This window comes from Clytia hemisphaerica, unplaced genomic scaffold, assembly GCF_902728285.1.
Source record: "Clytia hemisphaerica strain Z4C2 unplaced genomic scaffold, Clytia hemisphaerica genome assembly, whole genome shotgun sequence".
In the NCBI taxonomy this organism is placed as follows: Eukaryota; Metazoa; Cnidaria; class Hydrozoa; order Leptothecata; family Clytiidae; genus Clytia; species Clytia hemisphaerica.
Genome location: NW_027103268.1, coordinates 13,745 through 35,309, shown reverse-complemented (window position 1 = coordinate 35,309; position 21,565 = coordinate 13,745).

Below are 21,565 nucleotides of genomic sequence, written 5' to 3'. Positions count from 1 at the left end.
TAGACTGTCGTCATCACTGCCAGCTTCACTTCCCTCGTTATCACCATCGACGTCCTGTGATTCTTCCTGCGTGTTTTCCTGCGTGTCTTCCTGTGTGTTTTCCTGCGTGTTTTCCTGCGTGTCTTCCTGTGTGTTTTCCTGCGTGTCTTCCTGAGTCCCTTTCTCTGGAGGATCGTTTGCTTTGTTTTTCCCGATATTTGTGCGTCCATTTCATGGCTGTACGAAGCTGTCAATCCAATTCATGAAAGAGTACTCCTTGATGCCCTTCTCTGCTTTGACAAACATTGGTGTTCGCTCAGTGCCTGATCTATTGACGTTCCTCCATTCCTTTTTCTTTCGAAGGTACTTCTTCTTTAGGACAGTGAACAGTGATAATGCCTTCTCTCCTGATGATAAAAAAATATTTTGTATTAATGAAAAGTATAAAGGAATACATAACATTCAGACTAATAATGATAGTAAAACTGACCGTTTTCAACAAACTCTAACTGCTCAGCGATATTTGCCCACGCATTTGCGACTGCATCCTTCTCCTTGTACCCTTTTGCTTTTTTGTCATACAGACAAGTGTGAAATTTTACAGTTTCAGACAACTGCTCTTCTTCTGGTAATAAAAGTCCAACAATCTTAACTTCAACTAATCAACCAAGGAACTTGCTTCAACACACAGAAAGAAAAAGAGAGAAAAATCCTCACATAAACTTCTTATTTCTTGTGTTCGTGCTCTCAAAACGAAAAAATAAACAACTTCTACGAACGAATTTGACGTAACATGCGTCAGGTGTTTCGGGGCGCCTTTTGATCTTTCCTTGTCACACGTTATCTCACAAATTTTTGTGTTCTTGGATTGAAATAATTTCAATCCAAGAACACACTATCACACGTTGTCACAGTGTGATAACATGTGATAAAATTATTTTAGGACGTTTCCACTGTGAGATAAAAATTACTTTTGTGATAGTGTGTTCTATACAGGCTTTCTGTCACACACTATCACACGTTATCACGCAGTGGAAACCAAGCTTTATAGAAGAACTCCAAAGTAAAAGTTAATCGGAAATTATCCTTTGTTCCTTTGTATAACATTAATAATTAATTTTTGGACATATGGTACTGATTTTTTAATGTTTGAAGAAAATTTAAAAGGTCGTATGATTTATTTATCTTGTTAGTTATATAGGACACCAGATTTTGTTTGTCGAGTTAGGGACCTACACTGCGATCTCAGTTTGGAAGTATCACGCACATTTTCCCGTCGAAAACATATCCGTTCTGCAAATTACCCGTATCTATATTTTTTTGCCTTGTCAGCGTTTATTTTTGTTTTGCTGCGTAAGCATATTTTGGTTTAAAAAACAACAGATTTTCATAACGCCCACACTCAAAGATAGGAAAGCATACGAAGCATACGATACAAACCTCCAGGATAAAGATATCAAGATTAAAGAAGGAAAAAAACAAACAGCTTATGATGGTTTGCTCTTATTTAGACAAGCACATTCTCAATTATGTTGTATTAAACCTGGAGAAGAATGTTGTCAAGAAAATAAGAGATTCAAACACTTTAAAATCAAACCCATCAAATCCACACACAAGGACAATCCATATTGATAATGTTAGCCAACATGCTTTTGCATGTAAGTACTCGTCAATGTTTAGAGGCGAGGCTGTTGATCATGAAAAAAAGACAAAAAAATCAACAGCACTTTTCTAAAATTTCAACTTTGAAACATGCTTGTAAAACCTTCAAAAGCTCGACTATTTCGACATTCAACTCTGCAGGTGATGTTGTTATAGTGACACCTTGGCGTTTTTTGGCCTCGGATATGACTGGTCTTTTTTATGAAGGCAATTCGTGTACTTTTGAATAAGGGAAACTGGCAACTCCAATAAAAGAAACTGATTTTGTTGACTTATTCTTTGTATGTCCTGGTTTGGATGAAGATGACAATGTTCCTCATTGGGTAAGAGATGTTGCAATGGAAGAAATAGGTTTATCTCCTCATTCTAGAGATTTTATTGACGAGAGGGTATTGGAAAAATATGCATGAAAAAGTCTGATCCTTGATTCAACATTTCTGACATCTGAACAAGAATTGAACGACTATGATTTTATTCGTGTGGGATTACATTATTATCAGATTCTTGGTTTTTGCCGTTATAACAATAAATTAAATTCTGTGCGGTTTACAACTGACATTCAAAGGAACGCTAACAATGCAAAGTATGGTTATATTTGCAGACCAATGTTGAAAGGAAATATAGCGCGATTACCAAAGGAAAAGAAGAGATGCACGGTTAAGTGGACTGATTAGAAAGATTAACGAGAACGATAAAAACTCGACCAAAGATGAAGGTAGTGTTAAAACTAAAAAGCTTCATATTAAGTGGAAACGTTTCTGTCCAATTTCGTGCATGTACAAACTTGTTAGAGCGGAAAATGGAGGAGGTGTGCGATTACTGGAAATTCCATTTCTTAATGAAATATCAATAGAATATGTTATGAATGGGGCTATTGCCAAATATTTCTCCAAGACAGAAAATGGCAATTGTAATAAATTCCAAGAGACAGTTGAAGAGTGCAGTTTTCAAATTATTTCACCTAAGGGTGACTTACTTGACAACAAAACAAAACTGTGGGCATACATTCAAATGAATGGGCTTGTAGTATCCAAATCAGCTTTCATTTTTCAATCAAAATCAGCAGCTGGTTTTGCTTTTGAAGAATTGAACTTTTCGACATGTCCGAACTATGCGTCATCCGATTTTTTAACACCGTTTGGTAATTGCTTAAAATGTAATGACTCTCATTATAAAATATTGACAAACAATACCTCGGCGTTGAATCAGGTTATACCATTTACATCGACCCCAGCCGCACAAGTACCACTGAATGCTTTGGTTACGTCTCCTGCGTTGAAGAGAGAACCTAGCGTGACTATCTCGTCCCCAGCTGCACTAGTACCAGCGAATGCCCTGGCTACGTCCACTCCTGCGTCAAATGGAGCATCTAACACCATTACGTCTCCTCAAGCCGTACAAGCACCAAGGATAAGGGTAATGATTGCGCCAACTCCTGCGTTGAACAGAGAACCTAACGTGGCTACCTCGTCTCCGTCTGCACAAGTACCAGCGAATGCCCTGGCTACATCCACTTCTGCGTCAATTGGAGCATCTAACATTATTGCAGGTGAAGGACTGGAAGTTGAAGGCGACGAAGTGATCATTGTTCAAGACGAAGAACTGCTAAAAACGAGAATTCGCAGACTTCACGTGGCAAAGGATTTGATTCTATTCTTCAAAGGCACAATGGTATTTATTTTATTTTAATTTTTGGTTGCCATTTTTGTAACTTTTTCTTCTAAGGCTAGGAGATGGTGCTGTGTCTATGTCTCAAGTTATGAGGGGTCAAATCCCTGGTCAAAGAAGCCACTCACCGCTAGATAAAATGGCGGCCTTTACAGTGCATTTTACAAATTTTCCATCCTTTCATCACGTCTCTAAAAAAACAAAAAACTATTCATAAGGGGCTCGCGTCTGGTGGGTCACTTATTCCCTGAGCAGTTGATATATTTAGTTTTTGAGAATACTCATCAGAACTTGCTCATTTTCATATTTTGCTTTAGAGTGACAGACTTGAAAAGGTGCGTTTCAAATACATAGATCCGCTTGGTAGAGAAGAATTGGGAGAAGGAGATGGTGTTGCGCGTGACGTTATTTGTTCCTTTTGGCAAGAGGTTTCAGATGGGCTGATGATTGGTTAAGGAGAAAGAGTCCCGTACGTTCGCCATGACTATTTTGAGAACGAATGGAATGTCGTTGGTCGTATCATCGTTTATGGTTTTAGAACATTGGGATACTTTCCTATTGTGTTATCGAAAGCTTTTGTTCTGTATTGTTTGGGTTACGAAATCTCCCAGAATATTATGGTAGAATCGTTCAAACGATTTCTTTCCGATGATGAACGCAAGTTGGTGGAGATGGCCTTAAGTGCTGAAGTAATATTTCCTTGAATCTGACAAAGACTTTGGTGAGTTTTTAGACAATTACAAAGAACGCAGCCGTGTCACAAACAAAAACGCAGCCTCTGTGATGTTTGAAGTGGCTCAACCAGAGCTTATACAAAAGCCACATTTAATGTCAACAAGGAATTATAAGAGACACTGGATAAATGACTCATAAAACGGTGGAGAGCGACCATTGTATTTTCTTTGTTTCAGAAAACAATTGATGTTCTAGCTATGTCCGTAAAGGACAACTGTAATGGCGGCTCAAATGTATCAGATTTTGAAAAATGTTTATTAATTTCATTTTAAAAAAGTTCTCTAGCGTTTTCTTTTCGTACCTTTTTGCAAGGAAAAAACTTTGAAAGGAAGGCTAGAATACCAAACCGGATAGATTTGTGAAATCTAAAGTGAGAAAAACATCATTAGACAAGAAAAATCAAACAAAATGCTTATAGTAACACGAGATATTCAATTGGGAATATCTTTCCAAAACTGTTACCACAAGAACTAAAAGTAACAAACATTAGACTTGAGCTTCTTGGTGTCACTGTGGTATGAAAACCTTTTGGAGGCACGTGGTGGCAAGCACAGGAAAAAATGTTCGATTTCCAAGGTTGGAAATTCGATATTTTTGGGTTGGAAATTTTGGTTTTATAATTGAAGGTTGGAAATTTGAGCGATTACTTAAAAGTGATTTGGAAAACGTAAATTACCCATAGGTTTTGTAGAATAAACCAATGCGCTTGAAAAATCAAGTGAAAAAAAAACAATGTAGAAATGACAATTTTCCAAGGCTGGTTGGAAAACATGACTTTTTGGGTGGGAAATTTTTATTTTCCAAACGTTTGGAAATTGAAAAAAAAAGGTCAAAAATCGATGTGAAAATACAATTTTTGTAAATTTGATACCTCGGTTGAGAAAACTAGACTTTTGGGTCGGAAATTTGTTGTTTCTCCCAACAGTTTGGAAAACGTTAAAAATCCATGTGGAACATTACATTTTTCTAAGATTGAGAGCCTTTCTTGGAAAACTAGACTTTTTGGGTTGGAAATTTGTTTCTCCAAACAGTTTGGTAAACGTTAAAAATCCATGTGGAAATTACATTTTTATGAAATTGAAACTCTTTCGATTGGAAAACTAGACTTTTTGGGTTGGAAATTTTTGTTTCTCCGAACAGTTTGGAAAACGTTTAAAAATCCATGTGGAAATTACATTTTTCTAAGATTGAGACCCTTTCTTGGAAAACTAGACTTTTTGGGTTGGAATTTGTGTTTCTCCAAACAGTTTGGAAAACGTTAAAAATCCATGTGGAAATTACATTTTATGAAATTGAAACTCTTTCGATTGGAAAACTAGACTTTTTGGGTTGGAAATTTGTGTTTCTCCAAACAGTTTGGAAAAACGTAAAAAATCCATGTGGAAAATTACGTTTTTCTAACCATTTTCTGCGCATGCTCCTTTGAGAAAACCACAAGCGATTTTTCGCTCAAAACTGTTTTGATGTATAGCAAACCTGGATATTAGACTATAATGTGAGCAGTCAAGTGTATGTCCGTTCAGTGGGCGGCGTCGCTTCGGAGCGGCCTCGGTCAATCGCAGTGAGTTCGCACAGTGAAGCACATAGGGTACTTGTGTCATAGTTTCAAATAGCGCCCTGCTGAGCTGTGTGAGTGATCTAAGATCAACCACGTATCTGTGCGAACAATAACGAGAGATTGACCGGGAGCCATCGAGCCTAGGCTAGCGAGTGACTGTTCACAAAAACAATAACCTTGCTTAAGATCTCTTTTCCACAACTCTGCCATCACTTTTTGGATTTTGGCTTTTTTCAACCTAGATTTTCGAAAATTCCAACCTTGTTAATTTGGATTTTTTTGGCTTTTTTCCAACTGAAATTTAGAAAATTCCAACCTTTAAATTGGATTGGCTTTTTCAACCTAGTAGATTTCGAAAATTCCAACCTTGTTTTCCAACTGAATTTTAAAAAATTCCAACCTTGTTAAAGTTTGGATTTTCGCTTTTTTCAACCGCGATTTTCAAAAATTCCAACCTTGTTAAATTTGGATTTTGGCTTTTTTCCAACTGAATTTTAAAAAATTCCAACCTTGTTAAATTTGGATTTTCGCTTTTTTCAACCGCGATTTTCGAAAATTCCAACCTTGTTAAATTTGGATTTTGGCTTTTTTCCAACTGAATTTTAAAAAATTCCAACCTTGTTAAATTTGGATTTTGGCTTTTTTCAACCTAGATTTTCGAAAATTCCAACCTTGTTTTCCAACTGAATTTTAAAAAATTCCAACCTTGTTAAAGTTTGGATTTTCGCTTTTTTCAACCGCGATTTTCGAAAATTCCAACCTTGTTTAAGTTTGAATTTTGGCTTTTTTCAACCTCGATTTTGGAAAGTTCCAACCTTGTTTAAGCTTGGATTTTGGCTTTTTTCCAACTGAATTTTTTAAAAATTCCAACCTTGTTTAAGCTTGGATTTTGGCTTTTTTCCAACTGAATTTTCAAAAATTCCAAGCCATGGAAAATGCAAAATTTCCAACCTTGGACAATGTCCCACATTTTCAGGTTGGATTTTCCATTGGATTTTATCTTTTTTCCAACTAAGAAAACTTGAAATTTCCAACCTTGGAAATCGAAAATTTTTTCCTGTGAAGGTGGTTTCTTTGTGGTTAAAGTTTGAAAATTTCCGGTGTCAACATTCAATTTCTTATACACAGCACATCTTTTTTACCTTTTTCACAACTTGAAACGTCATAACGACTTATAATTGGCAATTAAATAGAAGAATCTGACTCTCACGGGAAAGTTTTAAGTCTCTTTTGGGAATTGGATGAGTGATTTTTTATATAAAACGCAATTAAAGTGTATCGAAAAATCATTTAATGAGGGAAGGAGAGTGAACAATAATATCATTACTGCGGACATAGCTAGAACATCAGAAATCAGCAAAAATCGGGTACTTGTATATCCAGTGTATAATAAATCCTTGGAAAACACCGTTTGAAAATCCGAAATATCAAGGTTATTTCAACTCTCCAGAAGCTGTTGATAAATATTACAATAAAGCCACACCGACAACCAAAAAGGTAACTGATTTATTGAAATCGTATCCAAAAGACGATGCTCAAAGAGAAGCCTTCGGACACACGAAGAGGTTTGTACGTTGGTTAGATAGCAATCAATTAAAAGAGTTTATGAAATTTACCACGGGAAGTGACCTAATTATTATCGAGCAGATTGAAGTTATGTATTCCACTTTTGATAGTGAGCTGACAAGGCGTCCATTGCACACACGTGTGGTCCAATTTTACGAGTTCCGTCAGACTATGGGAACTACTGTGATTTTAGAGCCGGATTCATCAAGATTTTGAAAGTGGACAATCCAATGGATTCCATTTAGATAACTCAACTCGATACTTACAATTAAAACAAACGATTTGTACTGTTTTTTATAACCTAGGAACATTTAAACCCTCTTATGTATACTTTTGAGACTTTTTTTCTCTGGTCTTGACACTTTTTAATCAGCTGATTGCAATATTGGTTATAGCTGGCTCGTCCTTTTCTATTTTGAAAGTTTCTAAGTCCTATTTAAAAAAATACTTTGATCGTTTTTGTTACATCAGGTTAATGCTATACTGGTTGTAGCTAGCCTGAAACTATTTTGAACCATTTGAAAGTTATAGAGCCTTTCGCGAAAAATACTTTTTTGTAAATGTTTGACTGTGTTGTTGGCGGCTCTTTTGCTCCTTCTTAGTTTTATACCCTTGTTACATAACATCATGAAACGTTAGAACATTCATATTTTTATTGTACATATCATTAGTTCGAATCTGTTGTTTTTTTATAGATAAGTTTTTATCCTTAAAATCTGCATATTTTTCTTTTCTTAGCCTTCTTGATTGAACAGGGTTATCTTTTGATTTTCTTGCAAGCTCCTCAAGATAACATAATATCTAATTGTAATTTTGGGATTTTATTACCTTCTAAGGTCACATTTTTTGAAATATTTTGGTTAAGGAACTACTTCCAACTTATTTTGGACTTTTAGCGAACAATACGCTGTTATACGAGTTTTTCTGTGTAAAATAGAATCTCGGTCAACTCAATAATCCATCGAGTAATAATCGTCGTTAAATTCAATCTAGTTTACGAAAAAATGTAAGCCTGAGAGTGCCCATTTTACTTAAGTTGGTACGATAGAGTGCGGTGAACGCATCCCTCAATCGAGAGACGCTAAACCTGACATCAACTAGGCTTAGATTCTTAAATTCAGTGACCTTTAAACATCTTTATTGCTATGCTAAATTATTTCATCATGACGTTTAAAACTTTTTTAAAAGTTAAAGGCGATGACAAAAGTGCAAAAAATTTTCAAAATTAAGCAAAAATTGCTAATTTGAGCTTTATTTTGACCAACGAAACCCTCTGAAAATAAATAATTTTTCATTTTTTATATTTTCATCTTAAGTGCCATCGTAAAACACAATTTTTGGCCAGCCTTGATCACATTTAAACAATCTTCTGCGACGATATTGTTTCAAGTCTGAAAATGACGATATTTTGAATTTTCGGTTATGACGTCATCGCTAAAATGGCCTAAAAATGTTGTTCCACCAATGGGAATTTAGGGGAATCTTTTTTGTGGTTTAGGGATACTATAAGGAAGGTCTGTGCTAATATTTTTTTCCTACAGTGAGTCCATCCCCGAAACTCATCATGAACTAAGAAAACAACCAAAAATGCCTAAAAAATGGGCCTGGGAAAGTATGTAAGACTATAAAGAATAAAATCGAGGAACATGTTAAAAATAATTCGAACCTCTCAAAAACTGTTAATAAATTTGTGGTTTTAAGTTCTTAAAGGTTTTATTTTTACGTAACTGTTCCCGTTTCATATCAGACACATATTTCATATCAGGACAGGCTATTGTTATATTATGCTGATATAAGGGGAAAAATGTTTTTTATTTCCTCTTTCTGACCAATCTTGCTCCGCATACGTGTCAATCCAATGTGAAATGTCAATACAGCCATGAATTGAAAAACCATAAGGCTTTATTTTATCGTGACCATCTATATGCCAAACATAACCAGGGCCTCTAGATCTATACTTTCGACGTCTTAAGCGATGCTTTCTTATTATGTTAACACCGACAGGATCTAGTTCCAATAAGAATCTTCTCACGTCTTCTCCCCGGCACATTAGACCTTTGGTTAGCAATATGCGATGCACTCGTCTGTATCCAAGGTTTCCACTACTACCTTCGAGCTCTTCTGATATTGCTTGCTTTAGAACCAAATCTTCATCACGTCTATTTTGCAATGGTCTTTTGTGTAAACGATTTGATCTAAAAAATCTTTTCAATGTTGACATGCTCGTTTTTAATCTTTAACCCTCAACATTTCAATTATTTCAGCATATGTATAACCATCATTGAAATAACCAACGACGACATCCTTTTTTTTTCATTCAGTAATGCAGCCATGATATATCAGCAAAGCAAAACTGTCGCCTCGAAATATTAATATAAACTGATCAGTATCAGCATATACCACATCCTCAACGAAACTGAACGAAAAATAAGAACAGTTTCTTTTTTTGTTTAAAGCGAAAGGAAATTTATACCAAAGTACTTCTCCTTTCTGTTTTTTAAAGTTCGGCTTTCTGTTTTTGAAATTAAACTTTTTGTTTTTAAAATTCGACTTTCCGTTTTGAAAATTCACCTTTCTTTTTTTAAACAATAATTTTTTAACAAAAAGAGAAAGTTTCTGTTAAAAAAAAGGAAATAAACTGACTCCTCGCAGCCGTCGTAATAAATATTAAATTTAGCGCGTTTATGTATCTAGGCAGGTAAAGGGTACGGAATGTACAAATTTTTGGACCTTGAAGCCCCATTAAGGGTAAGAAAAATCGGTAAATTTCAGTCACCCTAAGGATTAAAAAAAGGAAAAAAAGGTAGACTTTTTGGACATTTCACTGAAAAAAAGTGTATTTTGCTGTGTTTTTAAGGTATTTTTTGGAAAAATTACTCGAATTTCGCGATTTTTAACTAAAAATTGCTTTTCGTGGCATTTTAATTACGCGGTTTTTCTACCCCGACCGCGAAACTGCGAAATTTTCATGCAATAAAGTAGTAAATAAGATTTCACATTTTCATCTTTCATTTTAAAGCTTATGTGGGACGTCCTATATACGTCCCTTATTCGTTCTTTCCCGTACAGACGGCTGCACGGACTTTAGGTGTCGAACCGGGTTCTTGGCCTACTTTTTGAAAATTTGTGTTTTTTGATACTCGTATTTTGTCGTTTGTCTTGTTCTTGTCTGTTGTTTTTGTCCCTTTTTTTGTTTCTTTGTATTTGTGTGGGAGTTTTTGTTTATTTTTCTATGTTTGTTAGTTTGTTTGGACTGCGGGTCGGTTCAGGGTTATGGAATCTTGGGGAGGCTGAGTGTTGGACGTCCTTAAAACATGTTTAAAGCCGCTGCGCTTGTCGCAAGTCAGGGACTCCAGATTGCATTGGTTGGGTTTTTGAGCAGTTATTGGTGTTTGTGTTTTTCTGCTTGGCTTTTTAAACTTTATGTCTATTGGTTTTGTTGGTTCTTTTTCGCATAAAATTCTCATTTCTTGACAGGATGTTTGATTGGTTTGATTTATATATTTAAAAAAATTCAAAAAAAAAGGAAAAAACGTATAATTATAAAAATATTAGTGCCTTTTTATGTTTCATCTTTATTTTATTTAGTATTTTCAACACTTTCTCTCCTTGAGGTCAGATCTCCGATCTTCACCATATATATTTTTTCTTTATTGAAACAAAGACACGTGTACACTACGAACATATATTACAAAACATTACTTAAACATAAAATATAGTCCCTACCCCCGCTAGGAACTAACGTTATATCGCCAGAGGTACTAGACTATGTAAAAGAAAAGAAAAATAAATAAATAAATAGGCAAAATAAAAAAAATAAAAAAATCTTGGAGGAGGAAGCTACAATTGTTAGGTATTTAAAAGCCTAAAATAAAGCACCTCTAAAGCTTCCAGTTTCGTTAAGAAATTCAACAACAGAACAAAGAATAGATTTATTTAGATTTGAAGTCAAACTTTCATCCCCATATAATAAAAGCCTACAGAAAAAAGGAGGGTTAAGTGGATGAAAAACAATGCCTAGGGTCTGAAGTTTGTCGAACAAAGATTGTCTTGCATGGGAATATATAGAGCAGTGCAGAATAAAGTGCTGAGTGTTTTCAACAGAGTTAGTCCGGCAACCACAGAAAGGGTCTAAAGTGTCGCGGAAGCCATATGGCTGAAACCGACCCGGAGTCGATTAAGAAAGATTACTCCTTAAATGTCAGGAACATCAAAAACATGAGATTGCTTGGGTCTCAAAAATTTATAGATTGCTTTTTTGAAAGTTTTAATTGAAGGTAGATCTCGTATATTACCTCCCAGAACATTCCACTCAGATATGCAGTAAGGAAAAAAAGTGTTACGGAAACGCTCAGTTCGTATGTTAAGTGGATAAATAGGATTTCTTGTTCTAAGGCCACCCGGTGCTGTAAGTCTTGCTGGCAGGTAGTTACGTAAATACGAAGGGGCTAAATTGTTGATAATTCCATAGAAGTATGTCATTCTTCTAGCAAAGCGCCTGTCAGCAAGACTTTCAAGACCAAGTTCTGAATATTTCTCGAGACGTTCCACGAAAACAGCCTGTTATAGCAAGGCAGGCATTATATTGAATAGATTCAAGCTTCTGCACAAAGGTAGCATTTCCTGGGCGGTCATATACGATATCACCATAATCAAGATGAGGCCTAATAAAAGATTTATAAATGGTTAGTAGAGATCTCCTAGGCACATGCTTGCGAAGTCGGTTAATAAGACCAATTCCTTTATTGGCCTTTTGTATTTTCTCATCTAGATGGCGATGAAAAGAAAGTTTTGAATCTAAGATTAAACCAAGATGTTTCTGGTACTCACTGGTCGCGATATTAGAGTTATTAAAAGATATTACTGGAGTATTAGGAGGAGTGAGTCTACAGGTAAAATAGACTTCAACAGCTTGCTTAGATGGGTCAGGGTTAAAAGACATCTTCCATTGATGAGCCCAATCAGTTATCCAGGAGAGATCTCTGTTAAGTACATCAAGGCTCAAGAGTTGATCAATCACAAGAGAGAATAAAGAGGTATCGTCAGCAATGATCTTGGGTTTTGACTCAAGGTTTTCTGGAAGATCATTAATATAAATTAAGAAGAACAATGGACCAAGAATCGAGCCTTGAGGTACCCCTGCATTGATTTGCTTCCACTCAGATGTTTTCCCATTCAACACAACTCTCTGATGCCTATCGTCAAGAAAGCTGCGAATTAAGGAAAGCAACGGTCCAGTCACACCATAAGATTTGAGTTTAAAGAGTAAGCCATCGTGCCACACCCGATCGAATGCCTTTGAAATGTCTAAAAACACTCACCTGGTATCTAGAGAAGGATCTTTGTCAAACCCTGTATAAATATCATGCGTTATGGCTTCACAGAAAAAACACACACACGTGTACAATATTTCGACGTTTGTCTTTGTCAAGTCATCATGCGTTATGGATAACAACTGAGAAATGCAGGAATCCCCCTCCCGAAAACCAGACTGACAAGGAGAAAATAAGTTGTTATTTTCAAAATATCTATAAAGTGTATCATAAATACACTTTTCATATATTTTCCAAACACAGGAAGAAGAGACACTGGTCTGTAGTTTTTAGCTATGCTCCTGTCTCCCTTTTTATAGACAGGAACCACGTTTCCTTTCTTCCACTGTGATGGGAAGATGCCAGAGTTGATAGAAAGATTGAATATACTAAGCAAAGGTTTTACTAGAGACTTACCACAGATTCTGACCATACGAGTAGAAATATTATCCCACCCATGGACCTTGTTAACATTCAAAGAATTAATAATAGACTCGATTTTTTCTTCTTCAAATACAAGATTATCGAGTCTAGAGTTAGTAAGAAATTGTTCAGGTGGCAAAACACTGCCAGTATCGATATATAATAATCGAGTGAGCATTGATTTGAGAAAAAAGAGTTAAAAACATCGGCCTTCTCAGAAACATCGCTTACAAGGACGTTTCTTTCATTTCGAATAGGTGAAATTTTCGGGGTTTTACGTACGTTCAGAAACTGCTTCAGAGTAGACCAGTATTTCTTACTTCCTATGTTCGGATCATTGAGTTGCCAAGACGAGAAAAATAGTTATCCTTGGCAGTCTTGATGGCCAATCTGTACCTGTCAACCATGTCTCATCAAGTGCCTGACCATCTAAAGGATTTCCCCATTTTCTCCAACGACGATATATCTTAGCCTTATCCAAAAGCATCTGCTTTATCTCAGGAGTCATCCATAAACGCCATCCTTGTCCTGAGGGTGATAGTTTTATTTGGAACAAAATTAGAAAAAAAATATTAAGTATATATTTAGAGAGAAGGGAAAAACACGATCTTCTACGTTGGGTCCCAGAAAGGAGGTTCCCAATCAATGGGCATTCAGGGCAAGCACGATTCCCCTCTCATCAGCACGAGAAAAGTCCCCAAATCTTGCGTTTATAGGCTGGAGGGAATGTAGTTTGAAAGTTTAGTTTTATGAGGGTATCTGCTGGTGGCAACGTGGATAAAGTGAAGGTAAAACCCCGGAGTCTAAAATAGGGAGTCCGCGAAGATGAAACAATACGATCAATGCAAGAAGGAGAACACCCAGGACGAAGATGAGTCGGCTCATCAATCAGTGATGTAGCCCATATTGTGAAACTAACTGTCCTCTCCTTGATAATTTGTGATATCACCAGTCACCCAATGAGTTTCTTGCGTTAAAGTCACCAAGGAAAATAGCTAAAGAAGGAGGAAAAACATTTATAAATTTTTCTTATAGTTTCCTCCAATTCTTTGTTTAAATGCAGAAAACTCTTCTGCATTTTGACTAGGAGTTCGGTAGAGAAGACAAAGAAGAAGTTTTTTCGAACCAGATTTAACAAGGCACTCGTCAAGAGAAGACAACTCAGGCCTTCTATCAACAGAAAGACCCCCTCTATAATAAAGACAAACACCCCCTATTTTTGAGTTGGATGGGTGATCACATCTGAGCAACTCATAATTTTCTATCTTCAACCTCGAATCATCGCTCTCGATAGAGGAATCGAGAAACGACTCACCAACGCAGAAGATGTCAAACTTGTGAGCACTCAGAAAGGCAGTAATTTGAGCAATCTTTGAACATTTATTAACCCAAAACGCTCTGTTTAGATTCCAATGAGAAATTGATAAGGTGTTATCTTTCTCTCTCGGCCCCGGGTTAGACTCAATATCTACTGCCAAAATGAGAGGTAAGCTGAAAAAGTGTATAGAAATATTGTAACCAGATACGATGGAAACGATAGGGAGAAGATTTGGTACACCCCCAAAACATAAGATTAATACAAAGACTGAGGCTTATTCTCCAGAAAAGATATTTGCAAGAGTTAAAATTCCCAATGCCACGCTCCATACTGCTGTTGACTTATTCCCATATCAAGCCATCCGGCTCGGACAAATCCAAAACCAAACAGAACACTTACAGATGTAAGCTCCAACATACACATAAAATAGTAAAAAAGATACGACAAGACATTATAGAAAAAAAAAGAGTTGATAAAAAGTAACGTCCTATATGATCCAGCGTCATGTACTGACGTTGGAACATTGTTTCAGACACGAAACTACTTAAATGCAAGAGAGAGAGGAAGAGAGGGAGAGAGAGAGAGAGAGAGGGAGGGAGAGAGTCTTTGGGACATTTACAACACCAAAACTTGCGGCATTTATGAGACATATTTAGCATTGGTGGGACATTTGCAACACTGGGACATTTAGTGCCGTGCTATTTTTGTCCCAGTTAGGTGGCCGTAAAGTCCCACACAAAAGTAAAATGTCCCCCACCATGTGCGATCAATGCATTTGTATCTCTCTGTGGGTTCTTCTTTGGCAAGCACGCTGGTGTGTGGTGTGTGTTTGGTTTTTGAAATTGTGTCAATCGTCTGAATTGATTATTTTTTTCCTATCAGTTATTGTAAAATTTTGACAGTTTCAACTATGTTCAAAAAAAAAATTTTGTCGAGATGGAAGATTACTTTTCTTCGAAAGTAGACTTTATTACCGCAAGAGATACTTTGATTGGTGCATAAAACTTCAAATCCTGTGTGAGTTAAGAATTACTTTTAACCTAACAACAGTTCTTTATATATTTTATGTTTTCTATATATTTCCATTTATTCCTTTACTGCTCAAAATAGGCAATAGGATTATAAATTTTAGTTGAATTTTCTTGCAGCTAGAGTCTTCTCTTTGAAGAGACTTCAAACTTCACTCAAAAACACTCATATTGAGTGTGGGTGATCGTAGCTCGCTACACGCCTTTTTATAAGAATATCTTCTGTAAAGCTTTTTCCACATGTACGTTAGTCTAGCAAGCTAGACGACTAATTCATACATAGTAGAATAAAGCAAAAAGTATAAAGGGAACAATTTTAGTCGTCTAGAAAACCTTTGTGCACTAACTCCAAATAAAGAAAGTGTAAATATTTGCAATTACATTTTTTTGCCGCTCAAAATAATTCTTGAGAAAAACATGTGTGTGGATTTGTGTATTGAAAGTTTTTCATTTGAGTTGATTTTGTTTTGAGAGTTTGTTATTGCTTGATAAATAGTTTTCTCGCTACGCAAGTTTCTTCGTAGCTAGCCCCTGTATCTATAAGGCTGGAACATCGGATTCTTCCAGTCGTTTATACAAACTAAATCCCTATTTATTATTATTAGTATTACACGCATTATAAACGACTCCAGTCTACATGTACGTAAAAAAAGTAGAAAAAACATTGATTCCTTTTTTGATAAATTTGTGTACTGTATTATGTGTAACAGCTCTTCGACAAAGTTTTTAAGGTTGTATATTTTGTTACTATTTATCAGACTTCAAACCCTTCTTAACATGACAATGGAAGATTACTCGAAAGCTAAGAAGAAAAGATGGATTTTTCACCATCATTCAGATAGAAAAGCACAAAACTTCTATTATGAAGAGTGAACACGTCACTCTTGGATAGAATGCAACTGAACATTTAAGAATCTATGTGAAAAGTGAGGACATGTAGCCAAGCAAGACGCAATCGTGTTTTATCAATCCTTGGTGGAGAGTTGCCACCTAGAGACAAAGTAAGATACGGGACTAACGTTATTCTCTCTTTTGCCCCTACTTTGTTTTGGCCTTCGAGATTTTTTTTCTCTCCTTTTGGGTTTTCGGATATTTGATATCCCGTTTGCCGCGTTGTTTCTTCCCTTTCATGATTTTTTGTGCAAATTCCATCTTTCTTCTTTCGCTTCGCCCCCTAAACTTACGAAATATTTTTTAATTTTTTTTCCCCAATTTTGCCAAATCTGCCTAAACCAGCCCCCCCTCTTTTGAAGTCCATTTTTCTTTGAGCCCCCGGAATTTGGGGTGGGCCTCTAAGATGACCCTTCATTTATGTTAACGGCGTGTTCCCCGCAATCCTTCACATTATCCTTTTTCTCCTTTTGCGCTTTAGCTCAATTACGCTTTTCTGGATTTTTTTGCCGTGGACACGGGTGACAGCCAGAAATTCGGGGGTGTCGCTTCTCGAAACCTATCTGTACAAAATCTAAATATGATTACAATCATTTGTTACAATTATGAATTGTGCTAAATTTTTCTTTTGGTCTTTTATTGCTTACAATATAGTATTTAAATAACATGTTTCATCAGAGTTGAATCGCTTTTACTCAAGGCCTGCCCTACCTACCTGCCCTGCCTTTGTTTGAAAACGGAGTGTCTCAAAATAATCAGCCTCTGGGGAAATTCTAGTTTTCGTTTAAATTAGCTTCAAATCTTTTTTCGGGGTTTTTATTTTGTTACTAATACTTCTAATCGTAATCAATCATTTCTATTTATAACAGATCATAACCAAGTACAAAACTAATATTAAACCATTAAACTATAAAAATCGGCAATCAAGAATCAAATAATAATGGAGCATCGTGAATTGAGACATAAGGAAATTCCAAGTAAGTTTTTTCAATCCATTTAAAAGAAATCTTATCAACAAACTCTCGGGACAGGGCCGGCGAAACGGGGGGGGGGGGGGGTCTGGGGGCCATGCCCCCACTTTTTGTAAGAAAGCGTCGGCGCCAACATGGTGGCCTCCTTGGACACTTACTATTTGGCCCCTCCNGAACCATTTTGGAGAGAAGTAATCTTCCTGACTTATATTCCAAGACTGTCAATTTCTTTCCAATGGGACACAAAGTTTTGATTGCAGGGCTTTATATTTTAAAATTTCAAAAAGAGGGTTCATCATGAACGGTTGAGCTTTGAATATAACGAGATGCTCCAATTCTAAACGATGCGTGATTATATAATGGAGAATAGTAGCGTAAATGTCGTATAGCTCATAGTCAATAGAAGAATTGTAAGAGACGTATCTTCCTGTAAACCTGAAGTCATCATGAAAACTAGCGTCCAGATAATTCATCATCTCTGCTGGTCCTTCTGCGTAAATTGCAATGACTGATGATAAGCTGTATGATTTGTTAAGCTTTTCAGACCACGTATTGTAGTGAAGTGATTCATTCAAGTATATAGATTCAACGATTTTTGGAAGACTATTAAAATCATCACAAACATCTATTGAAATGTATCTATAGTTAAGATTGTAGTAGTTATCATATTCCCACAAGAACTTGATACTTTTGTCTAAAGCTTCAGCGAGATGATGAAGTTCTGTTCTGTTTGTTTCATCATAGCATGCAGAATAAATACCAATCACATACCATAGATATTGATCATCATAGTCGCATTGTAACCGTGGTTTGATGGTAGGAAAAACAAATAATATCAAAATCATAAAACTGTTCATGTTGGTTTATATTTCTGTTTTCGGTGAATTGTGTTGTGATGTCTAAAATTCAGCCTCAATTTTTCCCAAACAAAGTAATGATTTAGTAAAATTATTATTCTTTTTTTGAATTTACACGTTCCTTTCTTTGTTAAATGTAAAAAAAAACAAGAATTCTAGAAATTCTTGGGAACTCTGAGATAGCAGCTTTAACACCTTTAGACTCTAATTTTTTTATTAACTGAGTTGAGAATAAAATCTTTACTTCACTTTCTCTTATTTTATTTGCCTTAACTGTCCGATTGATTGGCTATTCACTATGGATAATCATTTTTGGAATACTTAATTTTGCCTTTAAGAAACTCCCAAAATAACCTTTGATTTTAGGAGAAAAAAAGGGGGGCAATTTCCGTTTCTTTAATGATGCTTTAAAAAAGAAATGACTTGATCTTAATTTCCTTCCTTTTATTGAATTTTTTGATGGGGAGTTTCTAAACATCGACCAGAAATGGCGACCACGACCAGCGACTACGACCGGCGACCAGATAAATTTGGGTTATCGAGTTTACCTGCTCTCTCCACCGTAGAGAACATCCAAATCGAGTCCTGATGTGGCTTTCAAATGAACCACTGAGCACGTGGCTGAGAATTACTCTAGCTAGAGAATACTAAGAGTGACTTTTGACGTTACCAGTCATTTTCTAGACAAAGTGACACTTTTTGACAAAAATATTGACAGGGCAATTAAGTGTATGCCTGTAAACGTTATTACACACAATATTTAATTGTACCGAATGAGATGCCTTTAGTATGAATAGATAAAAATTGTCAGTAGGAAAAAGCTGGGAAGGCCAGTTTTAGAGATTTCAATCCATCATTATTCTATTGTCCTTACATTGTCAAAATGACTTATTTTGACAAAATAATGATCTGATGATCAATTATAAAGCTTCGTAAATAAATTCCAGCAAAAATTTTGTCACTAATTAATTTGATGCCGAAAATACAAAAGGATAGAAATTGACACTCTATTCAAGCTCCAAGAGCGTTGAAATGGCTGCTCTACACGTTTTGCACGTGGCTTTATAATCACTGTAGGTGAGACAGGGGTGAGCTTTACTCTTCAATTCGATAAATAAATGATCATAAGAGAAAGACTCTACGGTGGAGAAAGAGGAAAAACTCGATAACTCAACTTTATCTGGTCGCTGGTCGTGGTCGCCATTTCTGGTCGATGTTTAGAAACTCCCTTTTTTGATGGGCTTATTAATCATTACGTAAATGGTTTTACTTTTTTTTAATTTTCTTTGCTGAGTTTTAATAATAAAAGTGAATGACAAAATGTTTTGCGTTTTAAATTACTTCACGTCGGTCTCATTCCTGCAGATTCTTTAAATTCTTTAAATTGTTCATTCATTCGCCCGTTCACCTGTGTTTTGGTGAATTGGAGAAAATGATTATTTTTTATAAAGTCAGATCCGAGGGGTAAATCACTCGAAAAATTATCGTACACATACAAAAAGTCAAAAAAGTCAAAAAAAAGTCCAAAAAAAAGTCAAAAAGTAAAAAAAAAAGTCATAAAGTCAAAAAAAAGTCGAAAAAGTCAAAAATTCTTAGAAAAACGTCAAAAAGTCAAATAAAAGTAAAAAAAAAGTCTTGAAAAAGTCAAAAAATTTCTTGAATGGGCGAATGGGTGGAGCAAAATTTATGGGCGGTTGGCGTTTTTGGCGGAAAATCTTAGGCGCCCGAAGGCGGTGGGCGTTTTTGTCGGGAAAAAGTCAAAATGGAAGTTGGAAAAAAGTAAAAAAAAAAGTCAAAAAGTCTAATAAAAGTCAAAAAAAAGTCAAAAAGTCAAATGAAAATTCAAAAAGTCAAAAAGTATCGTACACCTTTTTTTAAGTGATTTACCCCTCGGTCAGATCGGTGTCAAAATCAAAACGTTGGGTCGTAATACAAAATGTCAGGTCGTTATATCAAAGGATCAGGTCGTGATATCAAACGGTCGGGTCGTGAATACTATTAGTGGGGTTGTTTAGCCTATTTTACAGAAAAAAATAAGATATAGCTGACACTTCCTCCAGGCTTTCTCTATAGAATGTTTATGGCTCAGGTAAAAATACCCTAAATTCTCATTTGTGGAACATCCCTTTTTGGGCAATTTCTATTTTCCCTAGGCAAAACCCTATAGGCGAAATTTTTTGAAAGTTTCAAACTTATTTTGAGACAATATCATTTATACCATTCAAAAGCTCTTAAAAACTGCCTAATACCTAAATCAAGATAATTCACCAATAAGATGACATTCATGGCCAATCTTAGACCAAAGTGTGGCGAAAAGTGGAACTTGCGAATAAAATATCTAGAGTTAAGTCGTCTTTGGAATATGAAAAATTATACCCCTACCGTCTGCACATACCCAGCACCCATTTTTGCCTAAGCATCTCAAGGGTAACAGATCCTTGAAGAAAACAGTAGGTTAAAGTTTTAAGATAGGAAAAACGGTAACAGCGAGAGAAAACTATTTCATTTTTATTTCAAACAAAGGGAGGATTCTTAAGAAACCTACGTGATAGATTATCTCACTATTTGCGTTTCACAATGGAGTCAAGTAAATTTCCATTAGGTCCATATATGGTCATAAAATCTATAGATGGTCATTTATTTTGGTGAGACCCACCTGCCAGGCTCCATATTTGAGTCATATATATTTTCTTTAAAGAATGGAAAACTACGGAACTTTAACTACTTTAATGGGATAAACTTTCGCGGGGATTAAATTTCGGGGTTGGGCCTATCCACGATATTCAAAAATTTCGCGGGGACTTAACTTCGCGGGTGGCACTATTGGGTGGCAATAATTTCACGATTTTGTGACTTTTACTGTCAAATAATGCATGTTGGTTGTTGAAATACACATTATTTGCGCTTCTTTGATGCAAGTAGCCATTGAAATAGTATTTATTTGATATATTTTGAGTTTTGTTTAGAAATATTTCGCGGATGAGACCATTCCAAATTTCGATTGGGATGTAATTTCGCGGATTTTCGCGGATGACACCCAAATCCGCGAAATCCACGAAATCGGCCAATTTCTTAAGAAAATACCGGGTGACCCACGAAAAAGTTCAGACGTTTCTCGACGTCTTGAGGCCGAACTAATGTCCCAAAGTGCTTGGAGTTTAGATATTTAGAAAGTAGATATCCTAACTTAAAATTTGAGCTATCACTTTTTAAATTTGACCAATTTGTTCTCTACTTATGAGCTTTTAAAGTCAAAATTCACTTTTCGGAAAGTGTAAAAAACACGTAAAAAAGGGGTATCAAATTTGGTATTTTTAAACGTTTTTGATATACAGTTTTTGAAAAAAATCTGAAAAATCTACAAAAGCGCCAATTCTTATAAAAACTAGTCTTGTTTTAAACAAAAATTACTTTTAAAGGTGTTTTTATTAATTATTAATGTCATAAAACTCGTTAAATAAGTCAATTTGTTAGTGATTTTCTAATTGATTGCATAAATTTAATACCTCTTTTTTATGTGTTTTTTACACTTTCCGAAAAGTGAATTTTGACTTTAAAAGCTCATAAGTAGAGAACAAATCGGTCAAATTTAAAAAG